The sequence below is a fragment of the Triticum urartu genome, chromosome 5, assembly GCF_003073215.2.
Source record: "Triticum urartu cultivar G1812 chromosome 5, Tu2.1, whole genome shotgun sequence".
NCBI classification, from domain to species: Eukaryota; Viridiplantae; Streptophyta; class Magnoliopsida; order Poales; family Poaceae; genus Triticum; species Triticum urartu.
The window spans coordinates 37,102,604-37,112,294 of NC_053026.1; the positions used below are offsets into that span (position 1 = coordinate 37,102,604).

A 9,691-nucleotide genomic window follows, 5' to 3' on the forward strand; every position below is an offset into this window, starting at 1 on the left:
GGCATATTTTTGGTTCATGAAATAATGTCATTTATTTCCTATCCAGAATTGAAGTTTTGCAAAACTTGCACTAACAAGTTTCTTTCTTTTGGCCAACTAACCTCACCACCCTCTTGTACATCTAAAGAGACCCCAATCTGGAAGTTTTGGCCACCCCAAGAGTTGCCTAGGTGCATGTGGCATTCTATCAAGCACCCTGTAGGCATGACTAGTTTTGACATGAGTTTTGGCATTACACTGTGAGCTTGCACCTCTGATCAAACTAGCATGTCCACTAGACTCCCAGTTGCTCCTAACCTCGATCTGGTAAACCCCTACCTCACCTGCGACCTGTAGCATGCCGTGGCATTGTGTCGAACATCTCCCGTGTGTGCACTGGACGCGCCCAGAGCGCGCGTATTGCACGATGCCGCGCCCGAGCCGACACGCTGCCCCCTGGCTTTGGCCCACACGGCAGCACCTCGCCACGCACTCCCCGCCTCGCAGCAACGCGCCAAGCCACCCTGGCACGCTACAGCGCTGCCGCCAGGGCATTCTTGGCGGCACACCGGCGTCCGCAGTGGCTCCAGCCACGGGCAGTGCCGCCCAAGCCCCTCCCGCTCGCCACCTGGCCCCTGGAGCAACGCGAGCTCATCCGCAGCCATATCCGCTAGCGCTCGTCGCCGCCACGATGCCCTGCAGCTACAGAAAGACGGTCGCCGATGAGCTCATCCACGGCTGCCGCTTGACAGCCTCGACTCGCCTATTTAAGGAAGCCCCAAGCCCGTTTTCACACAGGGGAGCGTCAAGCCACCCCAGTAGTGCTTCCCCAACTCGCAATCGACGCGGGGAGGTTTTCTACCCAGTCTCCGGCGACTGCAGCCGCCGCCACTGCCCAGGCCCTGCCGGTGCCTCCAGAGCCTCCCCCTCTCCATTCTCTTTGCCAGAAACCTCCTCATCCTCCCGTGAACCCATCCCCCTACTCGATTTTGATCGGGAACCACCGTAGCCCCAAATCCACCTTGCTCCCGAAGCTTGCCTCGACCGTGGAGCTCGCCGCCGGCGATATTCTCCACCTCCGACGACCCTACGACTACCGGAGTAACCACCTCGGCCCCCTTAATCTGCTGGTGGCCTCAGCTTTCCGAACGGAGCCACCGTTCGCCGGTGATGATCGCCGGAGCCCCGCTCCACTCGGGCAGAGGAGGGAGACGACGCGGGCGACTGGTCAAACCTGACCAGTGGGCCAGGCGGGCCCACCGTCAGAGACCCAGCGCCGGTCCACGTGGTTAAGTGGAGGCGTAAAGGGCGCAATTATGTTTTCTCTGCACCGAAAGCGTAATCTCGTTTGAAACGTTTTCTTTTTCTATTTTTATTAAAAACAGATTTGACCAGAACTTTGACTGGCTATAACTTTTTAAATATAACTCCAAATGGGTTGATTCTTTTTCCTACCTTCCTCAAATTTGGTCTAGTTTATTTTAAGATTTATTTCAAAATTTTCCAAACAACATTTTTGTACTGTTTTTGAAATATGTGTTATTTGCATATTTTTGGAAATAGGATTTTTGGGAGAGAAGGAAGCTTTCAAAAATTTTGGAGAGCACCCCCACCTCTCCACACCATTAAAGGCAAGCATTCTGAACCCTGGCATAATGTTTTTGGTGTGTTATTTGACACGTTTATAACACCACCTTATTTCAGAGGTCTTGTTATTTCATGTGACATGATCATTTGCATGGAAGCATATTAGTGATTTCCTTGCTGTTGGAAATGAATATTATTGTGATGGCAATCATCCTCATGTGCCTTGCATGCATGCCGGAAAGGAATCCGGGAAAGCCCCGGCCTTGGGTAGGCGTGAGCTTGTCGCCGGTCCCCGTCGGGACGGTTATGACCGGGATGGCATGGTAAGGTATATTCAGTGGTGATTTTGTTGATTGAAATATATTTGTTACATGTCATGCAGGGAGCTTATAAACCTCCTGAGTCGACCGTAGACCGAGTCTTGTTCCAGTAACCCCCATACTTGCCTCGTACTACCACTTGTCCCTGCCGCAGGTAGGGTATGGTTCAGTAAGTCGTCAACCCCTTTCAAGCACACACCGTACAGAGAGGCCATGGTGGAAGATATCGGTTGTAGCCGGTAGGCATGCCACCGGGTCCGGGGGCATGGGTGTTTCCGGTTGAGACCGAGAGGGGAGGCCACCCCTTAAAGCGTGCGATATAAATTTGATCCCATGCCACGCGAGGTTGTAGCCTCCCCACTTAGAGTTTTGCTTAGCAAGTGTCGTGGGTGATTCCAGACACCGATGAGTTAAGCTGGTGTGTGCAAGTTAGGCGTGTTTTCTACTAAAAGGCTGTAGACGGAATTAGTCCCGATGGACTAAAGGAATCCGTTACTCGTGGGTAAAGAGTACACCCTCTTCAGAGATTAAACCTATTCGTATAGCCGTGTCCATGGTTAAGGATTACAGTCTGGGATGGGTCAAGTGTTGGTCTTAGTGTCAGTCTACGGAGGTGAAATTGTTAAACCAAACTTGGATACCGACTGGTGTCTTGTGAGAACCATGATTATTATTTTATAATGGACTAACCCGTTGCGTTAATTGTATTATCGAGTATCCCTGGGATGGTTCTACCTCCTGGATATGTATTGTGATTATTTATTTTTATAAACCCTTTATGTGGTGTCGTTCAGACGCCCGACTGTGGCATTTCTTTTAAGCCCTTTATGTGGTGTCGCTTAGACGCCCGACTGTGGCATTTCTTTTAAGCCCTTTATGTGGTGTCGCTTAGACGCCCGACTGTGACATTTCTTTTAAGCCCTTTATGTGGTGTCGCTTAGACGCCCGACTGTGGCATTTCTTTTAAGCCCTTTATGTGGTGTCGCATAGACGCCCGACTGTGGCATTTCTCCTTAAGCCCTTTATGTGGTGTCGCTCAGACGCCCGACTGTGGCATTTCTCCTTAAGCCCTTTATGTGGTGTCGCTCAGACGCCCAAATTATCACCCTCCTCAAATTGCAGCTCAGTCAAATCATCTATTTGAGCCCAGGTTCAATTTATATTTTATGGCCAAATTGGCACGTTGCAAAGCAAGTGTTATATAGACCCCTCCTATTACCCTCAAACTTTTCGGGCACTCTTCTGTACCCAAATCATTGCCACATGATAATATTCAGCACAATTTTCCTAGTAAATCTATCTCGGGAAATTTCCAAAGTTTCTACCTCGAGAGAAGCTTTGTGGAGTAAGTACTAGCTAGGCTTACCCAAATGATCTGAAAATTTACCAGCGCATGACCATACCTAAGTAACTTACCTACACCAATTTTGAGCTCATTTCATTCATCCAATCTCTCTCATTAGTTTTCCCAAGTTTTTGTCCATAGAAGAGCATTGTGAAGGAAGTACTACTTTGGCATGTCCAAATGGTATCAATTTTCTACAATGCTTTCCTATGCCCAAATAACCATCCTCCACAAAATTTCAGCTCACTCCATTCATAATTTTGAGCCCAGCTTCAACATTCATATTTTTGTCCAGCGTGGTACTTTGCAAAGCAAGTACCACCTAGGATCCTCCTTTTGAGCTAAAAATTTCTGAAGACATTCTCCTTAGTAGATGATCATCCTCAGCCAAAACTCACGCCCATTGGCCATGTGCATTTCCCATACCGCTAATCAAACACTTGGTTGCTAATTCATGTTTGAGCATCGATCGGTCTCCTCGTGAGAATCTTATGTTGTAATTTTCTTCCTAGCACCAACCTGGGGAGTGCCCAACCCACTAGACATGCCTAGGCCGCCCAGAACACATGGCAACATTACGATCACGCGGTGACCACGCGACGGGCATGCGAGTTTACACGCTCTAGAGTCGGGGCCCTCGGCCACTGCCCAAACCTCGACGTATCGCCACCAAACCATGTATTTATGATTAAATAGGTCCTTATGTAAATATAAATGATTTTTGGAAAAAATAAATAGCAAACTATGAGGCAGCTGCAGTTCAAATTTGACCCGCTTCAAGCTGAATCGGCGGAAATTTGTCTTCTTCACAAGAGGTGGACCAAAAAAATTTACACCCAACCATTTTGTAAATTGTGCATTAAATATGGCCTAGTATTTTATAAAAATGATTTGGTCCAATTTTGCAACAATTATTTGGTAGTTCCTTCACAAAAAAACCTCCTTTCGGGCACTTGAAAAATGGAAAATGGTTTTTTCGTCCAATGAAAATGAAAACTTCCTTAGGAAACATTGTTTGCCATTCCAATATGCACCCTTGTGCACAATATGAGATCATTTGAACAAACTATGCCATGAATGTGGCCATAAGATTGATCATTTGGCTTGAAAGCCATGAATCTTCACACTTGATAGCTCATTTCTGAGAACACTTTTTTAAAATATTTACTGTATTACAATTTTATTATTTTTCCTGGAAAGTTGTTCACATATAATGACACAATGCGAAGGTTTTCCATTTTTTTGATTTTTTTTAATTTTTTATGCCCGTTTCAAAATGCGGTCAAAACGGCGGGCTTGACCGTTCCTAGCTAGTGCTTGAACATTGGATTTTTTTGGTGTTTCTCTGATTAAATAGATACTTATGTACCTAGAAATGATTATTGAAAAAAATAAAGAGCAAACTACGAGGCAGCTACAGTTCAAATTTGACCTGTTTCCAACTAAATCGACGACAATTTGTCTTTTTCACCAGAGGTGGATCAAAACTTTTTTCACCCAACCATTTGGTTAATTGTGCATTATATATGTCCTAGTATTTTATAAAATTGATTTGGTCCATTTTTGCAACAATTATTTGGTAGGTCCTTCACAAAAAACCTCCTTTTGGGCACTCGAAAAATGGAAAATGAATTTTCCGTGCAAAGAAAATGAAAACTTCCTTAGGCAACATTGTTTGGAATTCCAAGATGCACCCTTGTGCACAATATGAGATCATTTGAACAAACTATGCCATGAATGTGGCCATAAGATTGATCATTTGGCTTGAAAGCCATGAATCTTCACACTTGATAGCTCATTTCTGAGAACACTTTTTTAAAATATTTACTGTATTACAATTTTATTATTTTTCCTGGAAAGTTGTTCACATATAATGACACAATGCGAAGGTTTTCCATTTTTTTGATTTTTTTTAATTTTTTATGCCCGTTTCAAAATGCGGTCAAAACGGCGGGCTTGACCGTTCCTAGCTAGTGCTTGAACATTGGATTTTTTTGGTGTTTCTCTGATTAAATAGATACTTATGTACCTAGAAATGATTATTGAAAAAAATAAAGAGCAAACTACGAGGCAGCTACAGTTCAAATTTGACCTGTTTCCAACTAAATCGACGACAATTTGTCTTTTTCACCAGAGGTGGATCAAAACTTTTTTCACCCAACCATTTGGTTAATTGTGCATTATATATGTCCTAGTATTTTATAAAATTGATTTGGTCCATTTTTGCAACAATTATTTGGTAGGTCCTTCACAAAAAACCTCCTTTTGGGCACTCGAAAAATGGAAAATGAATTTTCCGTGCAAAGAAAATGAAAACTTCCTTAGGCAACATTGTTTGGAATTCCAAGATGCACCCTTGTGCACAATATGAGATCATTTGAACAAACTATGCCATGAATGTGGCCATAAGATTGATCATTTGGCTTGAAAGCCATGAATCTTCATGCATGATAGCTCATTTCTGTGAACACTTTTTTTAAATAATTGCCATATTAGAAGTTTATTATTTTTCTGGAAACTTGGTCACATATATTGACACAATGCGAAGGTTTTCCAATTTTTTGATTTTTTTGAATTTTTTATGCCCGTTTCAAAAAGCGGTCAAAACGGTGGGCTTGACCGTTCCTAGCTAGTGATTGAATCTTGGAAAACTTTTGATGTTTCTCTGATTAAATAGATACTTATGTACCTAGAAAGGATTTTTGGAAAAAATAAAGCACAAACTATGAGGCAGCTGCAGTTCGAATTTGACCCGGTTCCAGCGGAATTGGCAGAAATTTGTCTTTTTCAGGAGAGGTGCATCAAAACACTTGACACCCAACCATTTGGTCAATTTTACATTAAATATGGCCTAATACTTTATAAAAATTATTTGGTCCAATTTCACAACAAATATATGATAGGTTCTTCACAAAAAAACTCATTTTGGGCACTCAAAAAATGATTAAAAATAGATAGAAAGATCAGAAATACATACAAATTGGTGCTCACCCATAAAATGTGGTTTAACTTGAGTGAAAATTTGTGTGATGCCCTTTTGCAAAATAGTTTTGATAGTTACTTCACAAAATCCCTCAATTTTTCGTACTTAGAAACTATTTTAAATCACTGTTTTTTCGAACCAATCAAAACTCTTCCCACGGATCGATGACATGGCACCCATCCATCCATCCATCCATCCATATATCCATCCTACATCCATCCATCCATCTATCTACGGAAAAAAAAGAAAAAGAGATAACCCCCCGCAGCCCAAACCCTAGATCAGATCCATCCATCGCCTGCTCCCAATCTCCCCGCCGCCGCCGCCACCTCCTCCCCGTACCCGCCCCCCTCCTGATCCAGTCCTCTCCCACCCACCCCTGACCTCGCCGTCCTCCCTCCCCTCCCCGCATCTCCCAGCCACCTCTTTGCCCGAGGAGATCGAGCGAGCGCCCAAGTGTGCCCGTCCTCACAGCCTCCTCCCACGATTCCCCGCACATGAGCCCCACGAGAGGAGCTCCTCCTGTGATTTTGCACGCCGCCGCCGGCGACCACCAGCCACAGCTTGCCGGAGCTAGCAGATGAGTGACACCCTTCTTCCCGTGCTCCGTTTCTTCCTCCCTTTTCTCTCTCACACATCTCAATTTCTCTCTTTGTCTCAAATAGTGCACTCTGCCGCCATGGACACTCGCGTCCCCGACCTTGCAGCATGCCGCCCCGATGCCAAGTCCCTCCTCGCCGTTCCTGCGACGCCGAGCCGAAGCCTCGCCCAAGTCCAAGAGCTGCCGCCGTTTGCCTCCTCGCCATGGCCTCCCCTACTTCGTCTGCTTCGCGGACAAAGCTCCATCTCCGTCAACGTGTCCTCCCGCCGTCTCTGTTCGCTGTCAGGCTCGATCGACTCTAGCAGCACCCCACGGTGACGCTTCGCTCCTCCTAGCCCCCGTCTCCTGTGCGTTTTGTTCCTGTAGTGGTCTTTCCGTTGCTCTAGTGATGTTGCAGTTGTATGCTTGTGGGAATTATGTTGTCTGAGTACTGAATAGCTTAGATTGGTAGTGTCATCATCATGTGCTAGCTTAGTTCCATTTTATGTTGCTTCATCCTGGCGGTTGTATCCGTGTGTCTACCCATGTAATTAACTAGATAGTAGTTGTTTCATCGCTTCAAGTTCAGAGCCTGGGTGCTTTGTGCTCTTTTCTGTAAACAAAGAGTGGCATCTACTACACTAATAGTCTAGCACTACTTGCACCAAGATTCGGTGGTTTGATGTGGCCTGTAAGCTAAACTACTCCAAGTGGGCAGTACCTGTTTAATTAGATTAGCAGAAAATTCAGGCCCCTGAGATTTTGTTGCTCTTGTATAGTGTGAAATTCAGTAGATGAATCAGTAACACACTCAGCCAACATGAAGTTTGAATCAACACAGATGCTAGTGTTCTGCAATCATATATAGGTCTTTGAACTCGCAGACTGGAATATATATATGGGGTGTTTGTGACTGCTTGCATGACAAGAATGTTACTAGTACATTTGTCAACAGTAGTGCTTTCATCATTTTATAGTTTACCACATGTGTTAAATGACCAAAGTTCATGGCTGGTTCTCTAACTTGGAGGTGATGTCTAGGCAAAAACAACAGTAAATTATGATCACCATACCTGGTGATCTGCTACAGCTATGCATTGATGAAACTGTTTGCTTGCTTCTATACCGTGCTTGCTTCTGTACCTGGCTCTTGTATAGTTCTGAATTGGTCCAGTAGATATGAATTTGGAGTGCTTTTTGTACTGCAGCCAGTGCCTCAGCGCTATATATGTTAGTGCCAGGCTGTTCGTCTGTTTTCTGCTTCTCTGTTGGTAGCTTAGAAGAATACAATTCGCACTGAATGTACTTTCGCATTCTTACTATATCTACTGCTGCCACAATCATTCTTACTATATCTCACTGAATGGCATCTCAGTTTGTACCTCATCTAGCACACTGCCTAAAATTGTCACTATTGTTTCAATGAAATTAGTAGAATTACCTTGTGATTCCTCTGTTTGCTTCATATTATGGTTGCTCTACTGCTAGTGTCTTACTAGCTTGTTCTGGCTCATCATGTTCCTGCTTGTAGTTGTTTTTCCATGTGCCTAAGTATATGAGTAGTACATGTGCAAGCAAACATTTGAACTCAAACCCATCCGTCCTTTGTACTGTACTATACTGAAGAAGTAATGTAGATGAATATACATGCAGTTTTATTAAGTGAATGCCATGCAAACAACTAACTTGCTCTTGTCCATGTAGATGGAGTAGGGGGGTGAGCAGCAGCAACAAATGAACCTGATGGTGAAGAAGCACCTGATGACCAAAACTCGTTCAAGTGCTCTTTAGTCCTTCCAAAGCAAGGTCTTGATGTCCCCCTTACAGAAAATGTTCATATATGTTCCTGCATGATGCGTGTGTGCATGTTGGATGGTCACATTCTAGTGTACTAGCTAGCTAGTAAGCTTCTTTTGTTACCGGATGATTGAATGTCATCTCAGTTTGTACCTCATCTAGCTCACCACCTCAAATTGCCACTGTTTGGTTAGTGTTTCCTTCTTGGTTGGCTAAACATATCTGTTTGTTTAATTAGGAGCATTAGACGCTCTCCATTGATGATTGCCTAATTTTATTCATGGTCTGCACAATATGTTCATTTGATTGTCTGCTACATCTCCACTTAAATACTCATAATGCTACTGTCCAGCCTTTGTTCAGTTGGACTGACTATATATCTCTTGTTGAAATTGTGCTCTTGATCTTTTGTTTAAACCTGGGACATCATGCATATCTAGCTCTTCCTTTTCAGTCTAAACCTGAGACCTCTTTTGTTTTCAGTCACACTGCTGTTTTGTTATGCTTGATAAACCTGAGACTTCTTTCTATTGTAATATCGAAGTTGTTTGGTTCTGGCCTCAGCACTAAGTACACTAATATTGAAGTTGTTCACTCTTTTACAGGAGCTTTGGGCCTAATTTTTTTGGAGTGTGAAGCCATGAAGCCAAGTGCGAATCAGTGAAGCCCTACTTAGCAAAGAGTTTTTTTGGTTCTGTAGTAGACTGTAAATTGTAATATTGTATCAGATTGTAAAAGACTAATGTAGTGTTATTTGATGAATTATATTTGTCCCGTCCTATTTGAAATAGTGATTATGCATGTTAAAAAGATGTGAAATGTAAACATGACCAGCGGGTCCAATTTATGCCCCACTTATGAATATAATTTGAGATATTTTGAAATTTTTGACATGTGGGGCCCCTGTGACTAGTGGGACTAGCTCTAAAATAAAATGATTGAAAAATAAAAAATCAATTGATGGTAAGAAGGCCACGGCCCAACAATAAAAAGGCTGCAATATTGGGCTTGGCCCATGAACTGAACCAAAAATTGACCGAAAAAAACACAAATAGGCTGAATTGTTGGGCTAGGCCCATGTAGAAAATCGAATTGGACCG

The 9,691-nt window shown here is 43.6% G+C and overlaps 1 long non-coding RNA gene across 1 annotated transcript; it reads left to right on the forward strand.

Annotated features, from left to right (window-relative positions):
* The first annotated feature begins 8,516 nt into the window (after nt 1–8,516).
* LOC125555550 lies at nt 8,517–9,353 on the forward strand. Its single transcript, XR_007304756.1, has 2 exons — nt 8,517–8,600; nt 9,197–9,353. It is a non-coding gene; the product is annotated as an uncharacterized LOC125555550 (long non-coding RNA).
* The last annotated feature ends 338 nt before the right edge of the window (nt 9,354–9,691 follow it).